The sequence below is a fragment of the Leucopleurus acutus genome, assembly GCF_964270905.1.
Source record: "Leucopleurus acutus genome assembly, chromosome: X".
NCBI classification, from domain to species: Eukaryota; Metazoa; Chordata; class Mammalia; order Artiodactyla; family Delphinidae; genus Leucopleurus; species Leucopleurus acutus.
This window is the reverse complement of record NC_139148.1, coordinates 98,426,809-98,454,520: the sequence shown is the minus strand read 5'-3', so window position 1 is coordinate 98,454,520 and position 27,712 is coordinate 98,426,809.

The window sequence follows — 27,712 nt, the reverse complement described above, 5'->3', positions numbered from 1 at the left end:
GTTGGTAATCAATTGACCTTAAGTAGAGAGATTAACCTAGATTGTCCAGGTGGGCCCAATGGAATCACAGGGGCCCTTAAAAAACAGAAGAGGAAAGTAAGATACTGGTAAGAGAGATGCCTCAGAAGAGATGAGATAGAAGAGTCAAAGATATTTCAGCCCCGAGAAAGCTTCTCTCCTCTGTTGTTAGCACTGAAGGGGACAAAGAGCCAGGGGATGTCAAAGGCTTCAAGAAGCTGAGAACTGCCAGCCAACAACTAGAAAGGAAATGAGGCTCTTAGTCCCACAGCTGAATGGAAATGAACTCAGCCATCAACCTATATGAGCTTAGAGGATTCTCCCCTAGAGCCTCTAGAAAGGAATACAGCATGGCCAACACCCTTATTTCAGCCTTTCGAGCCCCTTAACAGAGAAACCACCTCAGCCATGTTGTACCTAGACTTCATATGTACAGAGTGTGAGATAATTTGTTTTAAGACCTAAAGTTTGTGATATTATGGCAGGAATAGAAAACTAATAGAGCTGGGAATTCTGGAGATGTGGCTAGCACCCTCTATATTTTCCCATGTTCTCACCTTCTCATCTGCTAGCTCTGACCCCTCCAGGATTAGAAAGGTTCTTACTTGTTTCATGAAGTTATAATCTAGGATTCGTGCCTGTATTAGTCAGGGTTCTCCTGAGAAACAGAACCAGTAAGATATATAAAGATATATGTGAGAGAAGATTTATTATAGGAATTCACTCACATGGTTATGGAGGCTGAGAAGTTCCATGATCTGCAATCTACAAGCTGGAAAATCAGGAAAGCTGGTGGCGTAGTTCAGTCTGAATCCAAAGTCCTGGGAACTGAGGGGCTGATGGCGTAAGTCACAATCTGGGTCCAAAAGCGCAAGAACCAGGAGTGCTGATATGCTAGCGCAGGAAAAATTGGACATCTCAGCTCAGAGAAAGCAACTGTTCCCTTCCTCCATCTTTTTATTCTAAGGCCCTCAACAAATTGGATGACGCCCACACTCATTGGTGAGGGTGATTTTCTTTACTTGGTCTACTGCAAACACCTGAGATTTTTTAGCAAGCCTAAGTAGCATCCAGACCAATTCAATCAGAAACCCTGCCATCAGTATCTTTAAAGTACCCCAGGTAATCCAATATGCTGCCAAATTTGAGAACTACTGGCTTAGCGTTGCTTCCCCATAGTTGTTAAAATCAAATTCAAATTCTTCCAGGCCCTCATCAAACACAACTTTTCCCATAAAGCCTGTCCTTCAAATTCTTACAAGAATATAGTATCTAACATGTCACTGTTTACACTTTTCTTTGGGACATATTTTACTACTTACCACTTAACACAAATTTATTATCACACAGTTTCCATAGGCCTCTAATATTATCACCTGGTCCAAACCACTCTCACCCACTGCCTAGTCTGTTACAATGGTTTCCAAAGTAATTTAACTTTTTTGATTCTCCATCCCTCACCCAACCCAATCCATACTCTAGCTAGCAAGCTGAATTACTATTTCACCATTTAAATTTGATTAGGTTACTCTCTTGCTTTAAAACACAAACTCTATTTTACCATGGTCTAAGGTCTCTGCATGATCCATTTTTCTCTCCTTGTCCACCATTCTGTAGCCATGCTGGCCTTCTTTTAGGCAAAGTTCTCTGCTCAAGACCTCACATGGCAAAAATCAAGGTGTCAGCTGGGGCTGCATTCTCATATGAGGCTCTGGGTTCGCTTCTAAGCTCATTCAGGTGGTTTTCATAATTCAATTCCTTGTGGGTGTAGGTCTAAGGTCCTGTTTTCTGGCTGGCTATAAATTAGGGATCACTGTCAGCAACTGGAAGTTGCTCTCAGGTCTTTCCCATGTGGATCCCTCCATCTTCAAGCAAGCAGCAGTGCTTTCAACTTCTATGTGCTTTAAATCTCTGATTTCTTCTTCTGCTATTATGCAGAGAAAACTCTTTGCTTTTAAGGGACTCATGTAATTAGGTTAGGCCCACATAGATAATATCCTATTTTATAATCAGCTGTATTGACTGACTGTAAAAGATGTAAACTTAATTACATCTTCAAAATCTCTTTTTGCCATGTAACATAATCATGGGAGTAACACCAGGGGGAGTAGCTCATGGGGGCCATTTTAGAACTCTTCCTACCACACTTGGTTTTACATATATTTATATATTTGTTTTGGGGTTGGAAGCTGTTTAGGAGCAAAACCAAATTATAGATTTCTATTTCTTTTCCCTACTCTTTCTTCCACAATCCACAACTCAGTACATTTCTAGAAACATAGAAGTTATTCAATAAATACTTGTTAACTAAACTAATGACAAATTATGGTCAACCTGCTAACTTGCAAAATTTACACATATGACTCACACTGGAAATAACCATTACCCCAAATCATATATTGTGGCAGATAATTTATGGCAGCACATCTAAAAGTTGTAATTCAAATAATTCTGTTGCGGAGTATGATGGGTGAGGTGAAAATGGTGGTATGACTCCATTAATGTTCTTATTTAGTAGGCATGTTCTCTGAGGAAAGCTATTTTTTAACTATTGTCTTATAAAAATAAATGACAAGAAAAATCCTAGGCTACTATTCATTCTGTCAAAGTACATGTGATAATTCAATGTATTTATAAGGTTATCAGCTATCCATTTTCCCACAATGCATGACTTTTGTAATACTTGCATTGCACACTTAAAAGACACATGCTTTCATGATCATGTAGCATAAATTTATTTTATGCTTTAAACTACTACACTGGCAACATAAGCTTGCAATTTTAAAATCCAGAAACATCAAACTTCTAAAAGTGTCAACATTTGGCAAGGTGAATGCTTCAGAATAAGCTTACCTTTGTTGCTTTACTCTCTGCGGGGCAGTTTGTTCTTCTTGCTTTGAAATCATATATATTTGAGAATTTTTATGGCACAATATTGCATGTAATGCTATCAAGGGGTAATATCAACACCTATTTATTCACAGTGGGATTTTTTAAAACTTTAAATAGTAGTTTCTCATAAGTAGCCTGATCTTCCACAACTAGAAAATGAAATCAGCCAAGTGGAGGCATTTTCCCACAGTTGGTTTAATGCTACAAATTGAAATCATTGCTCCTGTCTACCCAAGACATTGCTTTGCCATTTGGGGTACCTTCAAATGTAAGGCCATGTAAATTTATGCACTTTTTATTTAAACATTTAATTTAAAAACAGAACTGCTATTTGTACAATATATATTATTTAACCTCAGTGCTTTCAGAACACACACATACATGGGAAAGAATTCTCTGCCAATTAGTGTAAACCAGACATACTTATATCATGTATTAGAAAATGGTTTTGTTCAGTCATGGTAGTTTAAATAGAATTAATATTAACTTAGTTTGGCTATACTCACAAAACTTGCAATTCCCACAATCTAAATACTCTGGGGATCAGTTTTTAAGGGACTGTGAAAAAACTCAAAACCAGATTTTCCTCTTAGTGATTTTTAAAAAAAAATCCATATTATCATTCTCTTATAATTTGGCTTCATATTTTATCACCCTTCCTCACCTGCCCCCACTCTGAGTATTACTTCTCTGCCTCCCTTCACCTCTTTTGAATTCAGAGCTCAACTTTTTTGTTTGTTTGTTTGTTTGTTTGTTTGTTTTTAGAGCTCAACTTTTAATTCTGCCTGCTCCCACCCTGCAACCAAAAGAAGAATATATATTTCTAATTTTAAAAGGTTACAATGTCAAATCTTTTCATTCAAAAAGAGAATAAGGCTGCAGTAAAACTGAATTTTCAATTAAAGTCACAGAAGTATTTATTTCATAAGTTTGATTATTTATAGCATCTGCCTAAATTATTTTGTCTTACTAGAATTTTCTGCATTAAATTATGCACCAATAAGCAGACCAGTGGTACTGGTTTGGAAAGCATTTTGTTCTATAAAGAATTTTAACAATGGGTTCAAGCCAATCGTAACAATAGCATCTAAGTGCATTATAAGCATTTATCTCATTTATTTCCAACAATCCCACTAGGTAGTTACTACTATGTCCATTTTACAGAGTGGAAAACTGAGAATAGGGGAGGGAGTGTGCAATTTGTGAAGCTCACATAGCCAGTAACAATGAAACTAAAATTCAAACCTAGGCAGCCCACCATCAGAGCTAGTACCACTAATATACATCACCGCCTCCTGATTTTGTTGAGGTCAAATGTTTATGAACATGCAGACAACTGATTTCCCATAATGAGGCATTGAAACCTTTTGGTTTACATAAATGTATACCTTGCATCTGTAGCTTTTATCATGTGTGCATGTTGCAAATACTAAAAGACAGAATCCTTATATAATTTAGTGAGAGTTGGAATTAAGGAAATAATAATCCAATTACCAGCTAAAATTTAACAACTTGGAATTTTATTAACGATAGGAATGGCAACATTATACACCTTTATTGCAAGTAAGGGCAATGTCCCCTGGTAGTAATTTCCTTGAGTTTACAATTGATTTCAAAAACAGCTTTTTTAGAAGTTACACCATGCAGAGGTATTGCTCTATGAAAATGTAATTCCTCTCCCAGTGTGAGCATCTTAGTAGTGTGGATGTAGGTTTTAAAGGTGTTATTTTTTAAATAATTTTTATAAAGTTTATATATAATTTTATATATGATATATATTAAATTATATATGTATATGTCCTATTCATTCATCACTGCATTTCCCAACATATCGTATATTCAGGCTTCTGCAGCAAATAGCTTAATCAGGCATCCTCATAATGCCTGAGATTTCTCAACAATTCTCTACCTTAACTTCATTGCTAATCATAATTATAGCTGTGCCCCTGTCACAGGCAGCTGTGAGAGATTCAGAATGTTGAAAGCTAATCAGTTCACAGATATTCTAAACTTGCTTGCCAGATTCAGATAAAATTTATGGGGATTATACCAATCACAAGGAATCTAAACAAGTTATTATAAAGTCTAAACAAAAACAAAAGAAGAGCTAAGTGAATAAACATCAATCAAAAATCTAAAATGAAAAGACTTTCCTAGTGAATATATAAAATGTTAGTCATCAAGTGACTTAGGTAAAACAGAAAAATAACTAAAATGTCTTGACAGTGCCAGGGGATTAAATGAGATAAGCATAAGTGGAATGTGGGGTCTCAAAAATTCCAGAAGACTGGACATATAGGTGCCACAGAAGACTAAAAATTTCCAAGTCCTTAATTAAATTTAACTTTTTCGACTTTGTTTTCTTGACTTTGCCAGCACAAAGATGGGAGCCTCTGTGTGTATAAATATGCAGAACTATAGAACCAAAAAGGAGTTAAATAATGAATCTCCCATTTTAATGATGGATATTGACTTGATTGAGGCAATAATGTCAGCAGCAGAATTAAAACTAAATCCCCTGACACTCAGTTAAATACCTATTTGAGGACCCAATTCCATCTCATGTGCATTATGCCTTAAGTTTTTAAAATGCATACAACTAACATCTTTAGGAAAAGAGTGCTTCATTCTCTGCTGTCAAGTTATTGGTTGCAAATTGGGCAACAAGTTCCCGTTGTTTTTGGTGTCTGCCCCCAGTGGCTAAGGTTGATTCAGTGGGTTGTGTAGGCTTCCTGGTGGAGGGGATTGGTGCCTGTGTTCTGGTGGATGAGGCTGGATCTTGTCTTTCTGGTGGGCAGGACCACATCTGGTGGTGTGTTTTGGGGTGTCTGTGACCTTATTATGATTTTAGGCAGCCTCTGTGCTAATGGGTGGGGTTGTGTTCCTGTCTTGCTAGTTGTTTGACATAGGGTGTCCTGCACTGTAGCTTGCTGGTAGTTGAGTGGAGCTGGGTCTTAGCATTGAGATGGAGATCTCTGGGAAAACTCTTGCCAATTGTTATTACATGGGGCTGGGAGGTCTCTGGTGGTCCAATGTCCTGAACTTGGCTCTCCCACCTCATAGGCTCAGGCCTGACACCAGGCCAGAGCACCAAGACCCTGCCAGCCACACGCCTCAGAAGAAAAAGGAGAAAAAAAGAAAGAAAAATAAATAAATATAAAATAAAATAATTAAAATAAAAGGCTATTAAAGTAAAAAAAATTTTTAAAGTAATAAAAATTAAAAAAAGAGAGCAACGAAACCAATAAACAAATCCACCAATGATAACAAGAGCTAAAAACTATACTAAGATAAACATAATTATCAGAAACTAGTCAGTCACAGACAGCAAACCCCAAGTCTACAGTTGCTCCCAAAGTCCATCACCTCAATTTTGGGTTGATTCATTGTCTATTCAGGTATTCCACAGATGTAGGATACCTCAAGTTGATTGTGGGGATTTAATACACTGCTTCTGAGGCTGCATGGAGAAATTTCCCTTTCTCTTCTTTTTTTGCACAGCTCCTGGGGTTCAGCTTTGGTTTTGGCTCCACCTCTGCGGGTAGGTTGCCCTCAGGCTTCTGTTCCCACCCAGACAGAACGGGGTTAAAACAGCGGCTGGGGTGCATGTATCTTTTTGAATTATGGTTTTCTCTGGGTATATGCCCAGTAGTGGGATTGCTGGGTCATGTGGTAATTCTATTTTTAGTTTTTTGAGTAACCTCCATACTGTTCTCCATAGTGGCTGTATCAATTTACATTCCCACCAACAGTGCAAGAGGGTTCCCTTTTCTCCACACCCTCTCCAGCATTTGTTGTTTGTAGATTTTCTGCTGATGGCCATTCTAACCAATGTTCATTGCAGCACTATTTACAATAGCCAGGTCATGGAAGCAACCTAAATGCCCATCAACCGACGAATGGATAGAGAAGATGTGGTACATATATACAATGGAATATTACTCAGCCATAAAAAGGAATGAAATTGGGTCATTTGTAGAGATGTGGATGGACCTAGAGACTGTCATACAGAGTGAAGTAAGTCAGAAAGAGAAAAACAAATATTGCATATTAACGCATATATGTGGAACTTAGAAAAATGGTACAGATGAACTGGTTTGCAGGGCAGAAATAGAAATGTAGATCTGTAGATCTCCACAGATGTAGAGAACAAACGTATGGACACCAAGGGGGCAAAGTGGCGGGGGTGGTGGTGGTGGTGGTGGTGGTGGTGGGATGAATTGGGAGATTGGGATTGACATGTATACACTAATATGTATTAAATGGATAACTAATAAGAACCTGCTGTATAAAAAAATAAATAAAATAAAATTCAAATAAATAAATAAAACAGCGGTTGATTAGGGGATTCTGGCTCATTCATGGGGGTGGGGGTATTGTAATTATAACTGGAGTACGGGTGAGCCTTGGCAGCTGCAGAGGCAGGAGTGACGTTGCAACAGCCTGAGGCTCGCTGTGTGTTCTGGGGAAGTTGTCCCTGGATCACGGGACCCTGGCAGTGGCGGGCTGTACAGGATCCCTGGAGGGGGGGGCATGTGGATAGTGACCTGTGCTTCCACACAGGCTTCTTGGTGGCTGCAGCAGCAGCCTTAGCATTTCATACCCGTCTCTGGTGTCCCAGCTGATAGCCCCAGCTCGCTCCCGTCTCTGGAGCTCGTTTAGGCGGTGCACTGCCCTCTGTGGGCAGACAGGGAAGGAATCCCCTCTCCTCACGCACCCCAAAACAATGGTCTCTGGCCTCTTCGGCAGCTCCAGACTTTTTCCCGGACTCCCTCCCGGCTAGCCGTGGCGCACTAACACCCTGCAGGCTGTGTTCATGCCGCCAGTCCTCTCACTGGGTGCGACCTAAGCCCGAGCCTCAGCTCCCAGCCCCCGCCCGCCCCAGCCCCCGCCTGCCCGGCGGGTGAGCAGACAAGCCTCTCGGGCTGGTGAGTGCTGGTCGGCACCGATCCTCTGTGCGGGAATCTCTCCGCTTTGCCCTCCGCACCCCTGTGGCTGTGCTCCCCTCCGTGGCTCCGAAGCTTTCCCCCTCCACCACCCACAGTCTCCGCCCGCGAAGGGGCTTCCTAGTGTGTGGAAACCTTTCCTCCTTCACAGCCCCCTCCCACTGGTGCAGGTCCCATCCCTATTCTTTTGTCTCTGTTTATTCTTTTTTTCTTTTGCCCTACCCAGGTACATGGGGAGTTTCTTGCCTTTTGGGAGGTCTGAGGGCTTCTGCCAGAGTTCAGTAGGTGTTCTGTAGGAGTTGTTCCACGTGTAGATGTATTTCTGATGTATTTGTGGGGAGGAAGGTGATCTCCACGTCTCACTCCTCCACCATCTTAAAGGTCCCCCCCCAGATATACAAGTTTTAAATAAGATATTAAAAATGTAAGAACATCAGTATATTTTCAAAGTGGCTTATGATTAAACTGAATTTCTGCTGGGAATTTAAGAATGGTTTATCATTTAAAAATATACTACTTTTAATTACTACATTAACAGGTTAAAGGAGAAAATTGTATGATTGTATCAAAAGATTTAAAACAATTGATTAAATTACACATCCTTTCATGATAAAAACTCTCACCAAACTACAGATTTAGGAAAGTTTTTTTTAACTTAATAGTGTGTCAATAAGTTTCTTACAACATTTTGTCTAATTGTGAAATATTAAAAACAACCCCTTAATTTCAAAGATGGTTTCTATACTGCCTCTATTCACCACTGAAATGGAGGTACTAGACAGTCTAATAGGAAAAGAAAACTTCAGAATTAAATTAAACTTATAAGGAACAGAAGAAGCAAAACATCCATTATTCACTGTCCATATAATTGTTTACATATCAAATCGGAAGAACAGGAATACGAACGATGACTGTTATTAAAAGAGTTAATATTTCACAAAATCAACATAAAACAATTGCTCAAATTCAAAACACTGACAATACAAATTGCTAGTGAGGATACAGAACAATAGCTCTCATCCATTGCTGGCAAGAATGCAAAATGGTACAGCCACTTTGGAAGATAGTTTGTCAGTTCCTTAAAAAACTAAATATATTCTTATGATATGGTCCAGCAATAGTGTTCTTTGGAATTTACCCAAATGTGTAAAGGCACAAGCCTTTAGATGGGAGTAGCTTAGTGAAGTTAGAAACCAGCAAGGAAGCCAAAATTGTTGGAGTGGAGTAAGAGTTATGAGATTTTAAATAATGCTTTTATCAGTGACACCATATGTCACTGATACTAAAAAAGTATTATACCATGTATATAATTTTAAAAGCCTCATAAACATCTTTATATATAAAGATATATAGTCATTACACTCACACATACACAAATACACACAATTTTTGGCTACATATATGTGTTCTGAAAATAGAAAAAAAGAGTGGCCATATTACTACAAAACCGCAGTAGTGGCTGATGTTTGAAAATGAAGGAGAGAATGGAATTAAAGAGGCGTATGTAGGCTTAAAACCAATCTCTTTGGTTTAGTTTCTAAAAATAATAAGAGAAAAAGATTGATCAAATATGGCACAATATTAAGCTTTGACAAACTGTGTGGTAGATGTATGGTTATATACATTGTATTGTTTACTATAAGTTTCTGTGTACTTAAAATATTTCATAATAAATAATAAAACAAATTTATAGTGAAGAAATGGAGACCAAACATACCATTTTGCCATTAAAGGAAGCAGAGAATAGGATGATAGCTGAAGGAGGAAGAAGGATCAAAAGAAATTTACTTATTTTGTTACTTTAAACCTGGAGTTAATAGAGCATATTAAGTTGAATGATCCAGTAGTAAATGAGAGATTGATGATGCAATAGGAAGAGAAGGAATAATTGAAAAGCAAAATTCCCTAGAAGATGTAACAGAAGAGGATGTAGAGCACATTTGAAGGAGCTGGCCTTCGATGGACGCATAGTTCATTTTCTCTGTCTTATAGCACTTTGTAAAAAATTATGACTCATTTTTCTTTGTCCCATAATGTCCAGCATTCTAAAGCCTGCTTAAAGTTCTGAAATTGGCTTAAGTTTACAAAGTTCTGCCTTGTATCATTAGAGATGTAATGCAGCTTGAAAGTGCATTCTCCAAGGTTCCAGTTTGGTTCCCTCCACAGCTGTCTGGATCAACTGGAATGAAAGGTTGCAACCTGATTACTGTGCCAAATACTCAAGGCAGTTTGATTTTTTCTGATGGAAGTGATTTCCCACACTCTCTGGAAACATATGGCGTATTCTCAGTAGCCTGGCATTATGTTTAAATATCCACTGCATGATATTGTGTGACGCATTCTCTTTTGCTCAGTCTTGAGAAGCAGAAGGCAAAAAGAGGATCATCAAAAACCAAGCACCATTTAAGATGTCACTTTCTAAAACAAACACTATATGATCTCACTTATATGTAAAATCTAAAGCAAACAAACACTCTGGGCCAAGCCCTTGAAGAATAGCCACAGGGAATCCTTGTGAGCACATTAAGAACTGTTTCTTTGTTTGTAATAGTTTGTGATTATTATGGCTGCAAGCCCTGTTGGCTTTCAGAGCTATGTGTTTTGGGGATCTATCCCGCAGGTGGAATTCTTAAAAGTTGGGGCACTAGACGTTTGATACAAGCCTTTTGCTCCTCAGGAAAAAGCTGGGAGTCATGAGTTCCCTACTGATTGTAGCTGTGCTGGGAGTAGGGTTTATTGTGAGAGTGTGTCTAAGCTTTTCTTACCCATATCATTGTGGGTATATTCTCATTTGCCTGGTGTGTAGAAGTCACTCAGCTGATTTCTAGATTTCTTTCAGAAGGAGTTGTTCTGTTTGTAGCTGGAGATTTGGTGTTTTTATAAAGGAGGTAAGTTCAAGAGCCTCCTATGTTGCCACTTGGACCAGAGCTCAATCTCTTATTTTCTTAACCATCTTTAAAGTATAAGACATTTCATATATAATAATACAGGGATTTTCATTTTGCAATGAAACATAAAAAAATACACCCTTTGCCTACTGCTGCATTATCTCACTTAATGATTTGCGAAAAAAACAAAAGAAGAAAAAGAAGAAGGAAGACGAGAAGGAAAAAAAAACTGTACCACAATTTCCAGAGTAGCATTAGAGAAAGAGGATATTCCATTTTTCCTCGTATGTCTATCTCAAAAAATGATTCAATTGCCCTTTCATTTAAGCATTTCTCTCTACAGCAGGAATCACAAACTTTCGAAGTCTGCTCATTCTCTGTGTCAGAAAATCCATTTTTATAATATGATGTTCTGGGAATGAAATTAATTTCATTGTCTAAAATCACTCTTTTTTTTTTTTTTCTTTTTTTTTTTTTTTGTGGCGGTACGCGGGCCTCTCCCTGTTGTGGCCTCTCCCGTTGCGGAGCACAGGCTCCGGACGCGCAGGCTCAGCGGCCGTGGCTCACGGGCCCAGCCGCTCTGCAGCGTGTGGGATCTTCCCGGACCGAGGCACGAACCTGTGTCCCCTGCATCGGCAGGCGGACTCTCAACCGCTGAGCCACCAGGGAAGCCCTAAAATCACTCTTTTAAATTTACATAAGACAAGAGGTAAACTTCATTGGAAACTTTATTCCCCCTGAATGAGAAGATATGCTGTATTCCCAACTTTGCTAATGAGCTACTACTGGAAAGTAAGCACATTTATTCTCATTGAAAGTGGGAAATCAGTTCTTTTCTTCAACTAATTAATTAACTCATCTATCTCTAAAATTTTGATGGTTGATTTAGTAAATATGCTGTTGATTTTGTCCAAACATTATATTTTAAACTAAATGAACCAGTTTCAGCCTCAACATGATGCTGTTTGGTTGGAAAAATAACAATAACAACAAATACAATAAATTTGTCTGTCCTTATTTTTGGTTACATGTTTTAGCAAAAATGAGAATGTTTAGGCCAAAATGAGAATGCTAACATAGTTATAAATTTTAGGCGCTATATTTGAATGCCAGGATTTCATTTTTAAATTTCAAAGAGCCTCAAAACAATATTCCTATTTTATTTTACAAATGATTGAATTTTTTTAAAGGAATTCTCTGTAGAATTAAAAAGTGAATTTTTAATTGTGTTTAACCCTAAGTAAATTGTTCTTTAAGTTTTATATATATTTAGATTTCTTTTTAAATTTCAGCTCTTTTAATATCCTGGATTAAAAATCCATATATTTTAAAGAAAAAGTCATATTGAAGTTTGTTTTTAATTAATGTGCAAATGTCCAAAAAAATCTGAAGCCATAAAAATCTGCTAATAATCAAAGTTAGAAAAAATACATTTATTTATAATTATGTTTACGTTTCTTTATATGCTGTCACGTTTTGTCCTCACTCAAGCATCCTTTCTGAAACCATATACCATATCAATTTGACAAATAAAATATGAGTGCTTTTAAGATTATGAAAGTTAGCATACCAGTTCCAATATTGAAGGTGAACATTATATTATCATTTATAATATTAACACTAGAAATGCCCCTTTTCATTATGCAAAGTTCTTACAGAAAGGAAATAATAACTCAGATTTATCTAAGCTACAATATTTCATATAAAGTCTGATTTAAATGTACTCTATAGAAAATAAAATTCATGCAGGCTTATTTATTCTAGTGTACAGTTGACCCTTGGTCAATGTGGGGTTTAGGGACGCCGACCCTTGTGCTGTCCAAAACCCAAGTATAACTTTACAACTGGCCCTCTATATCTACGGTTCTGCATGAGCAGATTCAACAAACTGTGGATTAGTGTAGTGCATATTTATTGAAAAAAATCACTTATAAGTAGATTGACGCAGTTTAAACCATGTTGTTCAAAGGTCAACTGTAATGTTATCTCTACCCTGAGTTGTCAATAGTATAAAGGGATTATAGCAATCAATAATAGCCATCCATATGGACTTTCATGGATTTGATATTAACTAGCTGAGTGAACTTGAATAAGTCAGCCTTTCTGATGCTGAGTTTATCTATGCAGCAATAAGTTTCCAGGATTCCATGAAAAAAACCCACAAAAATATAAGATAGCTATATCCTGCTTGAAGAAAACATAACAACATACAAATTAAAATTATAAAAGACTTAAATTACAGAGAAGTCATATACATAAGGTTTTCATTTTATCAAAAAATGTACTGCTAGGTTCAAATTTAGTGATAGTTTAAACATGATCTCTTGTGGTGCAGCTCAATGTTTACACATCACTCATACAATATAGAGAGGATAGAATATAGTGGCTCTCTAGTTGAGCTTGCTTAGGAGAAGCCAGAGATATTTAAAGCTGAAACAGTAGGAGATATTTGTCATAATATCCCCATTATGTGTCATAGAACATAAAAGGTTATTAAAAACCTCCAATGTACCACAGACTGGTCAACCGAAGCACTTTTAAAAGCACACACACATACAAAAAAGAGTAAATGTAAATTCTGTTTAGGAGAAAGAGGAGATAATTAACACTAAATTGGGAAGTTGAAATATTATTTTTGAGAGAAAAAATGTTTTCTCCCTGAGTTCTTCTAACAAAATTGTAGCATCCAGAATGTGTGCTATATTTAATATTTTGCTGCAAGTACTCATATAGTACCACTATGTAGCATGGAATTTCCTTTACAGATGTGGAAATGTAGATACAGAATTGCTAATGACAAAATGGCATACCAAGGTAACCCAGCAAAGGTCACTCATTTTCCCATTTTATGGATAAAAAAACTGAGATTAGAAAATATTTTTAAATCACATATCTGATAAAGGATTTGTATCCAGAATATATAAAGAACTCTCACAACTTAATAAGATTACAAACAAACAAATTTTGAAAAATGGAAAAAGGATCTGAATAGACATTTCTCCAAAGAAGATGTGCTAATAGACAATTAGCATATGAAAAGATAATCCATGTCCTTATCCTCAGGGAAATGAAAATCCAAACCACAATGAGATACCACTTCACAACCACTAGGATAGCTATACAGTAATTTAAAAGAATGATAATAAAAAGTATTGATAAGAATGTGGAGAAACCAGAATCCTCACATTTCACTGGTGGGAAGGTATAATGGTTCAGCTGCTTTAGAAAAGTCTGGCAGTTCCTCAAAATGTTAAACATAGTGTTGCCATATGATCCAGCAATTACACTTCTACTCCTAAGTATATATCCCAAAGAAATGAAAGTGTCTGCACAAAGACTTGTACATGACTGTTCATAGCAGCATTATTCATAATACCCAAAAGTAGAAAGAATTCAAAAGTCCTTCAACTTGAAAATGGATAAATAAAATTTGGTATAGCCATACAATGGAACATTATTCATCCATACAAAGGAATGAAGTACTGCTACATACTACAAAATGGTTGAACCTTGAAGACGTTACACTTAGTGAAATAATTCAGACATAAAAAAACACATAGTGTATAATTTCATTTGTATGAAATGTCCAGAAAAGACAAATCTATAGAAGCAGATACAAGATCAGTGATTTTCTAAAGGTAGAACTAGGGATTAATGGCAAAATGGGATAAAAAAAAATTCTAAAACAAATTGTATTGATGATTGAACAACTCTGTAAATTTACTCAAAATCTTTGAATTGAGCATTTACAATGGCTGAATATTATGGTGGGTAAATTAGACCTCAGTAAGAGAGTTTTATATATAATATTTTAAAAATAATTTTAATATATTTTATATACATTATTTATATTTAAATTTTTTACAGTATATATATATATAATTTTTAAACAGCTGCAAAATTCTTTCACCCTCTACTCAGTATGCTGCATAAACCAATGGTGCATCAGAAATGCAAAGAATGATATTTTTGGCACTCTACAATAGAGTGAGTGTATTGCTTGAAACCTTGGTGAAATTTGACATTTTTCTTTTTCATAAAATTATGCACAGAATTTTGAAGGCTCAAAAGTACTGTTGGAAGTAAATTGAAGAAAATTTCTACTTGCCTATAGATCAGAGAAGCAATTTCTTATTGCTTCCAAAAGAATTTAGCTAAAACATGAACAATTACTGTCAAATACAAATAATCCACACTTGAAAGCTGTTGTTCTAAACAGTTCAAGCCTAGAGAAGATGTTGACAATCACAATCTCCAAATAAAAGCTGTTGCTCAGTGATTCTATTATGAGGAATAAAGTTAAATAACTGAGAAAAAATTACTTAAATGTTATTTCAAGTAATTTTGCATGACTCAAGTTGATTAGCTAATAAAAGTAATTGTTCTAATGAAAGGTTTCAGTCCAACAGATTTCACAACTTCAGATCAGAGAATCTCTAAAAAAATTTTAACTTCATTATCAAAAAACAAATGCCACAGGAATTCATATATTTCATTTTGGTTAGAGGCTTAAAACATATTATCATTAAATATTAAACATATTTCTCTTCCTTCCTATTACCTACAATGCTAAAAACATAATTCCTTTAAATTGCTTCCAGACTGAATTTTGGAATAACAGTATTTGTATTTCTTCCTGATGTATAAATTACATTTACATGCATACATCAATTAATATGACAATGTAGTGGTTAATAGCACTTTGGAATCTAACAGACCATCACTTATAACTGTACATCCTTTGTACAATTAATTTCACCTCTTTGAACTTCAATTTCCTTATATACAAAATTGAAATCATATTAAGATATAACACATAGAATATTATGATGGCATGTGCTAAGTGCAAGGCATATAAATATTAATTGCAAGTTGTAGTCACACCTTATGTATATCATACCAAACTGTATATCATACATTATATATAATATTACTTCCAATTACACTGTGAGTTATTTATGACAGACAGGAGTTTCAATCATTTATCTGTACCCAAAGGGAATTATTTCCTCTGAGTTCCATTTTACTTATCTAAAATATTCTCACATTTAAAAATATATGATAATATCTGCTTCACAGTGTTATTGTGAGAATTACTTGGAATTACATATGCAAAATGCTTAGGATAGTTCCTTTGATGGAATAAACACATTGAATTCTTTACTTCTTAGTCTGAATGACTGATGTAGTCCCTGAAGAATCTGCAAAGTATTGTAATAGCCTAAGGCTAAACTTTAAAGGCAGCAAAATTCCTTAGAATTTGCGGTCATGGTAACAAGGAGATGAATTGCAAAGTTAACACTAAGAGATGACTGAGGGCTTCTGTTGCCTTTTTAAGCTAAGCACTGATTTAAGTCATTTTGTGTAGCTATTCCTACTAGTCTAAAAACTTGCTTATTTCCAACTGGGTTCCTTCAGTTCTCCTTTTATCTCTTTCCACCAGGTTCCTTCAGTTCTCTAGATTAAGGTTTTGCAACAATGGCATATTTTACATATTGGGCTGGACAGTTCTTTGCTGTGGGGCACTATCCTGTGAACTGCAGCATGATGCTAGTAGCACTCCTCCCAAGAGCTTCCTCTTTTGCCCCAACTCCTTCAACAATAGTAGAATTTATTTCTGTCCAAAGCATTTTTAATTGGTCAACCCAACAGATATATTTGTTTGGTGTTGTGTATTATTTTTCTTCTCCTCTAATTATATTCTATACATTCTAATATACATTAAAAAGAAATAAAATTCTATTTGAAGTTGATAGCTCAGAGATGACCTCCGAATTTGGCACTTTTAGTCAAATTGTCATACTATTTGAACATACAGTAGCAATTGTTTGGAGAAGACATGCTATAATGTAGCTGATAGGTAAAGCTCATACCTTTAACCTTTGTTGATGGTTATAAACAAAATAAAACCAAAGAAAACCAGATCAACAAAATTGGAGGATTTATACTTTTAGAAATCAAGGTCTATTATAAAGTTATAAGTACAAAAATGTAATGTTAGTAAAAGTGTATACAAACTAACAAATTGAACAAACTAAAGTCCAGAAACATACCCACACTATTTCTGTATATGGTCATTCGATTTATGCAAAAGTGACACTAGAGTGCAGTGATCAAAGGAAGACCTTTTCAGTAAATGGTACTGGGTGAATTAGATTTTCATACAAGAAAAAGTATCTAGATCCCTACCTCACACTATACAGAAAAATCAATTGCAAATGGATTGCACATCAAATTTAAAATAAATCCATCTTTTTAAACTTGGAGCCAAAGATTTGTGAAACAGAATCCAAAAAGCATTCATCATGAATTAAAAAAAAAGATAATTTAGACTGTATTAAAATTAAGAATTCCTATTTTTCAAAAGTCACCATTAAAAGAGTGAAAAAAACCCTCACAGAAGAGAAGATACTTACAATACTTATATCCAAAAAAAGACTTCTACCCAGAATATTTGTAGGATACCAATAATGAAAAAGAGAAGCCAAGAGGAAAAAAATCAACACTAGAATAGGAACTTCACTAAAGAAGATGCACAAATTACTAAGGACCTCAACTACATTACTCAATGAACTACTAATACACATCCATCAGAATCACAAAGTTTGCAAAGAATGATAATACCAAGTATCAGGATGTGGAATTAGGACTCTCACATTGCTGGTAGGTGTGAAACTGATACAACCATTTAAGAAAATTCTTTGTCAGTAACTACTAAAATTGAATGGAGGCACACCCAAGACCTAGCAAACACACTCCTAAGTATATATCCAACAGAAATAAGCACATATATTGACCAAAAGACATGTACTAAAATGTTCATAGTAACTCTCTTCATAACTACAGACTATAAACAACCCAAATGCTCATTAACAGTAGAATGTAGTGTAGTCACATGGGAATTCTGCAATGAATTCTGCAATGAATACAGCAATGAGAATAAATTACAAATACATACAACAGTCTGTACGAATCACATATACAAAATTTTGAGTGAAAGCCAGAAACCAAAAAGCTCATTATATATGATTCCATTTATATCACATACAATAACATGCAAGCTGTTAGAAGTCAGGGTTTTTACCCTTGTTGGGGGTGTAGGAATTGTGATTAAAAGGGATTATGAGGAGGGCTTCTGGGGTCCTGATAATGTTCTATGTGTTCATCTGTGTGATCATTACACAGATATGTTAATTTTATGAAAACTTTCCCATTGTTTTGTACGTTGAATAGACTCCATATAAAGATGAATGAACATTTACCTCCCTTGCTTCCAATTTTATCTGCAACTCTCGAACTACAAGCCAATAATGCTTTCAGCCAATTATTTGTTTTATCTAGTGCCAAATCTAGTTACCTCCCTCTTAGGTTGCTCAGTTGCCTTGGCACATGAAAGAGATCCACTTTTCTTCTATATCTGCTCACTTGTTTGCTCTAGCTCAGTGCTTTGCAAATTTTAATATCCTACCCACATTTCTGTTTACAGCTAAATTCTGTATGTATGATTGGTTTAATCATTCTTGACTGAATATATTAGTTACTATCCTCTTCTCCGAATGTGTCACCTCCCCTCTATATAGGTGATGCTACAAATAATAAGGCTGAGTTGTTAAATACAAATAAACTCCAAGGCACAGTGTGTAGTCACCTTTCTTTTATTTATTAATGTAAATAGAAACTCTTGCATTTGCAGAGTATTTGGGGAAAAGGGTCATAACAAGACACTTTAAATTATATAAATGCAAATGAGTTTTCCAGAGGCTTTTTACATTGTTCTAAAAATATATAATTTTATCAAAGTTTGTCCATGTGAGAGTCTATTTGTTTCCTATTAATTCTTGGCAGAAACAGAGATAGTCAAAGACTTAGCTTGAGATAATTCCCCATTATTAAATATTTTGTTATCTTTTAATTAGGTGAATTTAACAACATTAGTGAATATTAAGTCTGAATTGCAATATCGTTTTCTGTTTGAAATTCACTGTGCCAAGAATAAAGTTGAGTTAATATAACTGAAACTTATAACTCTAATATTTCCCCTTAAACAAAGTAGAGACACAAAATTATCCTGATGTAATGGTCCAAAAAGTGTATCCATATCTAATGTTCTTCCACTTGGCTCTTGCATTTTATATGGTATAAAATTTGGACTGTGATCTCAGAATTAAATTTAATATTCAGCATGTTACTCTATTCTCAGAAGTGTGACAAAGAATAAATGCATTTATATAATAGTTATTTCTAACATCCCTGTCTCCCAAAGCATAAACAATATATTCTTGGGCTCCCGGGCTTCGTACTTTCAGTCGTTCACTCCAGATATTCTATCAGTCACCAAATTCTGCTCATTCCTGTTTAGGAATATTTCTTTACTTGTATTTCTCTATCTAGAACAACTACCTCAATTCATGCCAAAATACATGCAGTTTCCTTCTCTTGACGTCATGACCATCATTCTATCCATGCTCCAGATCGTAGATGGCTCCTCCCTCTCTGAGTAGACATTTCACCATTTTTAACAATTTCTATTTAAGTTACTTGAGTTACAACTCCCCATCAGCTTCAGTTATTCTAGCTGCCCTTTCTGCTATTATCTTTCCCATTCTCTCCAAAAATCATTCTCATGATTTTGCTTTCCAGTTTCCTCAGATAAACTCTTATCCTACTTAATAAGAATTTCCTCAATTTGCCTCCTCTATATTTTAAACTTTTTGTCTTCACCCTGCTGCTCTTTTGCTCCTATCTCCAAGGATAAGCCTTCCTTCTGTGTTCAGCTGGTATAGGGATTCAACATATACGTCAAAGGATTTGGTGCTCCTCCCAGCTCTCACTTAAAAGCTGCTTGACTTTGGGCAAGTCACTTACTCATTCTAACCTCAGTTTCTCTGTTCCTAAAATGGGGACATGTGGACACTTAGGTCATTACTTGTTCAACTTACCTCATAGGACTGTCATGGGAATCACTTCATTCATTTGTTCAATAATTATTTATTTAGCATCTACTATGTGCCAGGCAGGCACTATCACAAATTCTAGGGATCTATCAATAAGCAAACTGCTTTCATGGAGCTTACTTTCTGGTAAGCCCTGACATAAATAAATAAACACACAATTTCAAATGTAATTCCAGATGGTAATATTTGCTTTGAATAAAAATGAACCAGGGTAAAGTGAGACAGTAACCAGGTGTGGCTAGGGAAGGCCTCATACAAGATGGCATTTGAGTACACACCTGAGGGAAGAGGACTTAAGTAAGCCATGAGTATACCTTGGAAACGAACATTCCAGGGAAATGAGCAGCATGCATAGTAGCACTGAAGTAGGAGATTACTTGGTGTGTTTGGGGAACAACCAGGAGGTCAATGTTGCTAGAATACAGTAAGTAAGGAGCAACAGAGGAAAAAATAGAGAATGAAATCAGAGAAGAAGTAGGTAGGGTAGAACAGGTCCTGTAGAAAGTCTTATAAAACACAACACATGCATAAAAATGTATAATATGGGTGCAAATGAGCTTAATTTATACAATTAATCACTATTATACCTCTATAGATTTCTATATATGTGAGCTCTTCAGTTCTGCTGGCACTGCAGGCCTTTTCCCTACCTTTATTAATGTCACTGTGGTCTAGATTCTCATGACCTCTCTTCTAGACTACCTCATCATGCTCCTATTGGTTCTTCATTTAACTCAACTAATTTATTTCATATCTCAAAGATGAATTAATTTGTCTAAAGCACAGGTCTGATTTCAATTATTTTTATTTTATTCTAATTTGTGGCACAAGCATAAACATAACAAAGAGAAAAATAAATAACCCACAATATCACTGCTTCTAAAAACAATTTATTTTATGATATTCTCCTCCAGTCCTTACTGATAGGAATATACAACTTTCTGAGCTACTAATAAGGCATAAATATAATTTTGTATTCTGTCTGTTTGGTTCACTTATTTCCTTTTAAGAACTTATGAATATTGCTACATGATCTCCAAATTATCTAATGATTGCTAATAGTCCATTGATTTGATGTTCTATAATTTACTAAAGTGTTCTCTTACTGTTAGATATTTAGGTCACTGAATGACTTTCATTTGCCTATTTAATTAAGAGCAAACTCCTTTGCCTGTCATCAGAATTACTTCAAATTATCTTTCCAGCTTTCTTTGAATCTACTTTCATACTTTTGCTTCATGTTCCTGCCAAATCATGTTATTTCTCCAGTCTCTCAGATAATTTTATTGTCTCAAAATTTTATTTACATTATTTCTCTACATAAAATGTCCCTGCCTATCATCTCCTTTTCTTGAAAACCTATCCAAACTTAATGGTCTAGTTCAAATATCACTTATTCCATGAAGCCTTAGTGATCTCCCTCACTATATAACATCTGTCCCTTTTTTCAACTAGTATTTGCTTTAAAAGAAAAACTTATTCTGTGGCAGTTTTTCACCGTGTCATGTATTTTACGAAGTTATACACTTCTTTGGATCTGTAAACTATCAGAAGTCCATTGTCTAGTTTTTAGTAAGAATAGTCTTGCAATGTAAGGAAATTTACTTTATAAACACTTCTAAGACACATTACTTTCCAGGTACTAGTTTAAGTATTTTACACAGATCAGTTCATTTATTTCTTGTATGAACACCATGAAGTACATGCTTTTACAATTCCATCTTTATTGATGAGGAAATGGAGTCCTAGAGAAGTTAACTAACTTTCCCAATGCAACAAATCTACTGAGTGGCAGAACTGGGATTTAAACCTAGGCAGTCAGAATCTGGAGACCATATTCTTAATAAATTTTTCAGTTTCTTGGTGTATAACCTGTATAACAAACTTTATAAAGAAAAGAAAATTAGAACATGTTACAACGATGAATATAATAACATAGAGAATGATTTTCGTTTCCTTTAGTGGAGGATTAACTGGTTGCAAAATGAATTTTTTGCTGTGAACAACTGAAAAACCTGGACAAAACATTTTTAAAAATTTGAAGTCATCAGGAAGTTACCATGAAAGTGAGTCTATAGGTCCAAAGTTTGGGAGACAAATAAGACACAGAGAGGTGAGCCTGATATTTCTCTTGAGGCACTTGCTTATATTTAAGCAGTAGCTGAAAGGCAAATAAACCTACACCGAGACAAATCTTAGTCATACCACTGAAAACTAGTGACAGAGAAAATCTTTACAACAGCTAGAGAAAAATGACACATTACACCCAGGGAAACAATTAATGAGAAACTCTGGTGGACAGAAAACAGTGGAATAACATCTTTAAAGTACTGGGGAAAAAACTCTCTTAAACCAAAGTTCTATATACAATGAAAATATCATTCAATAATTAAGGAGAAATGTAGATATTTTAAGTTGACAGAAATCAAAGACAATTAACTGTTGGTAGACTGAAACTATGAAATATGCTAAAAGAAATCACCAGTGATATAGAAAGATATTTAGTAGCTACAAAAAGATGAGTCCAATAGGAAGATACAATTAATTACACCATAATAATATAGCTTCAAAATAAATGAAGCGAGATTGACAAGCTAGAAGAAAAAAAGAAAAGAAAAGGAAAAATCCACAATCATAGTGAGAGATTTAATACAACTTTCTTAGTAACTAAAAAATTACACAGGCCAAAAAATCAATAAAGATATAGAACATTGAACAAGATTAACAAATATGACCAATTTGATGTATATGGAACACTGTACCCAATAATTGCAAAAATACACATTGTTTTCAAGTACACAGGGAGTATTTACCAAAATTTAACATATACTAGGCTCTAAAGCAAATTTAAACACATTCCAATATATTTAAACCATACAGAATTCATTCTCTGACCACCATGTAATAAAGCTAGAAATCTCTAACAAAAAAATGACTAGAAAATTTCCAAATATTTAAAAATTAGGCAACATAATTCATTTTTTAAACAACTTTATTGGAGTATAATTGCTTTACAATGCTGTTAGTTTCTGCTGTATAACAAAGTGAATCAGCTATAGGTATACATATATCCCCGTATACCTTCCCTCTTGCGTCTCCCTCCCACCCTCCCTATCCCACCCCTCTAGGTGGTCACAAACCACCAAGCTGATCTCCCTGTGATATACAGCTGCTTCCCACTAGCTATCTATTTTACATTTAGTAAAATGTACCAAATGTTTACATGTTACCCTCTCACTTCGTCCCAGCTTACCCTTCCCCCTCCAAGTCCATTCTCTACGTCTGTGTCTTTATACCTGTCCTGCCCCTCGATTCTTCAGAACCATTTTTTTTCTTTTTTTAGATTCCATATATATGTGTTAGCATACAGTATTTGTTTTTCTCTTTCTGACTTACTTCACTCTGTATGACTGACTCTAGGTCCATCCATCTCACTACAAATAACTCAATTTGGTTTTTTTTTATGGCTGAGTAATATTCCATTGTATATATGTGCCAAATCTTCTTTATCCATTCATCTGTTGATGGACACTTAGGTTGCTTCCATGTCCTGGCTATTGTAAATAGAGCTGCCATGAGCATTGTGGTACATGACTCTTTTTGAATTACGGTTTTCTCAGGGTATGGGCCCAGTAGTGGGATTGCTGGGTCATATGGTAGTTCTATTTTTAGTTTTATAAGGAACCTCCATACTGTTCTTCATAGTGGCTGTATCAATTTACATTCCCACCAACAGTGCAAGAGGGTTCCCTTTTCTCCACACCCTCTCCAGCATTTATTGTTTCTAGATTTTTGGATGATGGCCATTCTGACTGGTGTGAGGTGATACCTCATTGTAGTTTTGACTTGCATTTCTCTAATGATTAGTGATGTTGAGCATGCTTTCATGTGTTTGTTGGCAATCTGTATATCTTCTTTGGAGAAATGTCTGTTTAGATCTTCTGCCCATTTTTGGATTGGGTTTTTTGTTTCTTTGATATTAAGCTGCATGAGCTGCTTGTAAATTGTGGAGATTAATCCTTTGTCAGTTGCTTCATTTGCAAGTATTTTCTGCCACTCTGAGGGTTGTTTTTTCATCTTGTTTACGGTTTCCTTTGCTGTGCAAAAGCTTTGAAGTTTCATTAGCTCCCATTTTTTTATTTTTGTTTTAATTTCCATTTCTCTAGGAGGGGGGTCAAAAAGGATCTTGCTGTGATTTATGTCATAGAGTGTCCTGCCTATGTTTTCCTCTAAGAGTTTTATAGTTTCTGGCCTTACATTTAGGTCTTTAATCCATTTTGAGTTTATTTTTGTGTATGGTGTTAGGACGTGTTCTAATTTCATTCTTTTACATGCAGCTGTCCAGTTTTCCCAGAACCACGTATTGAAGAGGCTGTCTTTTCTCCATTGTATATTCTTGCCTCCTTTATCAAAGATAAGGTGACCATATGTGCATGGGTTAATCTCTGGGCTTTCTATCCTGTTCCATTGATCTATATTTCTGTTTTTGTGCCAGTACCATCCTATCTTGATTACTGTAGCTTTGTAGTATAGTCTGAAGTCAGGGAGCCCAATTCCTCCAAATCCATTTTCTTTCTCAAGATTGCTTTGAACTCTTGCATTCCTATACACTAATGATGAAAAATCTGAAAGAGAAAGTAAGGAAACACTCCCATTTACCATTGCAACAAAAAGAATAAAATATCTAGGAATAAACCTACCTAAGGAGATCAAAGAGCTGTATGCAGAAAACTATAAGATACTGTTGAAAGAAGTTAAAGATGATACAAACAGATGGAGAGATATACCATGTTCTTGGATTGGAAGAATTAACATTGTGAAAATGACTGTACTACCAAAAGCAATCTACAGATTCAATGCAATCCCTATGAAACTACCAATGGTATTTTTCACAGAACGAGAACAAAAACTTTTACAATTTGTATGGAAACAAAAAAGACCCCAAATAGGCAACATAATTCTAAAGAAACCATGGATCACAGAAGAAACCACAACAGAAATTAAAATATATTTTGGATAAATGACAATGTCATTACATAATTTCAAAACCTGTGTTATGCTTCTAATGCTATTCTTATAGAGAAATATATGTCCTTAAATCCATGTATTAAAAGGTAGGAAACATTGAAAATCTCTGATCAAGAAGTTAGTAATATACATGGAGAAAGAAAAAAAATAAAATTAAAATTTCAGATAAAATGAAAAAATTCAGCAGAAAGAGATGAAATTAAGCAAGAAGTTAATGAGGAAAAACCTAGCCAAAATTTGGTTATCTAAAAAGAATTATGAAATTAAAAGCCTGGCAAGAATGAACTAATAAAAGAGAGAGAAAAAGAGAGAAATTGAGAGAGAGAGGGAGAGGAAGCATAAGTAATCAATATCAAGAATGATAAATGGGATGCTATTGAAGCTGATAATAAATATTTACAGGATATGAAGGACAACTTTATTGGGAAAATTTACATGAAATGTACAGATTCATAGAAAATTACAACATTAAAACTAACACTGTTGACCATCTGTATGTCTTCTTTGGAAAAGTGCCTACTCAGGTCCTCCACTTTGGAAAAATGTCATTTTCCCATTTATAAACTGTGTTGTTTAATTTTTCTTTTTTGAGTTGTAAGGTTATTTATATATTCTGGATATTAATCCCTGATCAGATATGTAATTAGCAAATATTTTCCCCTTTTCATGAGTTGCCTTTTCTCTCTGTTGATAGTGTCCTTTGATGCCTGAAAGTTTTAAATTTGATGAAGTTCAATTTATCTAGTTTCTCTTTCTTTGCCTGTGCTTTTGTTGTCATATCCAAATCTAATATCCAGTATCATTGTCAAATCCAATGCCATGAAACTTCCTCCTATGTTTTCTTCTAAGAGTTTTATAGTTTTAGCTCTTACATATAGTTCTTTCATCCATTTTGAGTTAATTTCCATATGCTAATTTTTCCAACTTCATTATTTTGCATGTTGCTATACAGTTTTCCCAAAATCATTTTTCAGAAACACTGAGTTTTTCCACTGTTGAATGATTTTGGCTCCTTGTCAAAAATCATTTGACCATAAAGGTGAGGGTTTATTTTCTCCAAGTTAGAGAAATCAGCTGCTAATCCTATTGAGGATCTCTTGTATGTAACAAATTTTTTCTTGCTGCTTTCAAGATTCTCTCCCTTTGCCTCTTGACAGTTTTATTACAATGTCTCATTATGGGTCCCTCAATTTATTCTTTTTATCTTCAGATTCTTGGATTTGTAGATCCATGTATTTTTTCAAATTTGGTAAGTTTGCAGTCATTATTTATTCAATTATCTCTCTGCCCCTTATTCTCTTTTCCTTCTAGGACTCCTATAATATGTATAATTTTTTGCTTGATGATTTCCTATAAGTTCCTCAAATTCTGTTTACTTTTATTTTTTCACTCCTCAAATTCAATAATTTCAAATGCCCTCTTTTCAAGTTTGTTAATTCTCTCATCTTCCTGTTTGAGTCTGCTCTTAAACCCCTCTTGTGAATTTTTCAACTCAATTATTGTATTTTTCAACTCCAGAATTTCTGTCTGGTTCTTTTTTATAATTTGTATCCCTGTTGACATTCGCATTTTGTACATATATTTTTTCCCTGATTTCCTTTAGTTATTTGTCCTTGTTTTCCTTTAGCTCTTTGAGTATATTTAAGACAGTTGTTTTAAAGGCTTTACCTATTAATTCCAGTGCCTGTGTTTCTTCAGGGATAGGTTCTGGTGATTTATTTTGTTCTTTTGTATGGGCCATCTGTTACTGTTCTTTCTAAGTCTTGTAATCTTTTGTTGAAAATTTGCCATTTGAAAAAACAACTACCTCTCCCAGTCTTTTCAGACTGGTGGAGAAGACCTTTACTAATTAGCAGGATGTGTTCTGAGTGTTGGGAATAGTCCAGCGTAAAAACATAAGGTTTTCTCCACTCTTTTCTGGTTATGCATACTGCCTAGGGTGTGTGTGTGTGTGTGTCTGTCTGTGTGTTTCAATTGCCCCTGTATATATGCCTTTAAATATCTTAATTTCCAAAACAGTCTTTCCCTATCTTCTTCTTTGTACATTAAATGTTTTATTCTCTTACTCTGCTCATAACTTCCTGTCCCAAGCATCCACAGATCAGCAATCCACTTACAATTTTTATACACCGTGACACCCACCACTGCTTTCTGCACCTTTCACCAGCTTGAGATCCAAACTATGCCATCTTTCCCCATCTGAACTCTGAGTCACACAAGACATAAACGGGTCCTCCAGACAGCCCACAGGCAGGTTACATTGCAAATAAGTTCTGTTACGCTCCTACTGGCTCAAGAGAAGAAACTAGGAATTAGTCCACTTTCTCCCAACCGTGTCACACTGCACAAAGGAGGGAGTGGAGACAGGGCAAGTAAGAGTGCCAAAAATTTTCTACTGCTTTGAATATAGCTTTTCTTGATGACTGTTTTCTTGGTTTCTGTAGAACTTTGACTGGTTTCCAGAGTTCCTACAAAGTTATTTTAGTCAGTCACTATTTTTTTTGCTGTTGCTTCCATGGGGGAAAACGAGCCTAGAGCTTCTTAGTTCTCCATCTTGCTAACATTACTTCCAAAACTTTTAGTAAAGCACTGATACAAAACTTACACCAACCTCTCAGAGAATAATAAGGAAAGTCAAATTTCTGACTTGTTTTAGGAGGCTAGCTTAACCTTGACAGTAAGCAGACTAGGAATAAAAGGGAATATGCCTAACCTGATAAATTGCAACTACAAAAAATATCTAAAGCAAACAAATGACATCATACAAATGGTAGATTACTGAAAGATTTAACTCTGAGACTGCAAGAAATGCAACAATTCCCACTATATATCTTTTTTCACCACTGTACTGGATATCCTGGTCACTGCAATAGTATAAGAAAATAAAATAAAATGTTAAGTATTGAAAAGGGAAATTATTTTTATTCACAGACCAATTATTTTTTATGTAGACAATCTAATAGAAATTCAGAAATATTATTAGAAT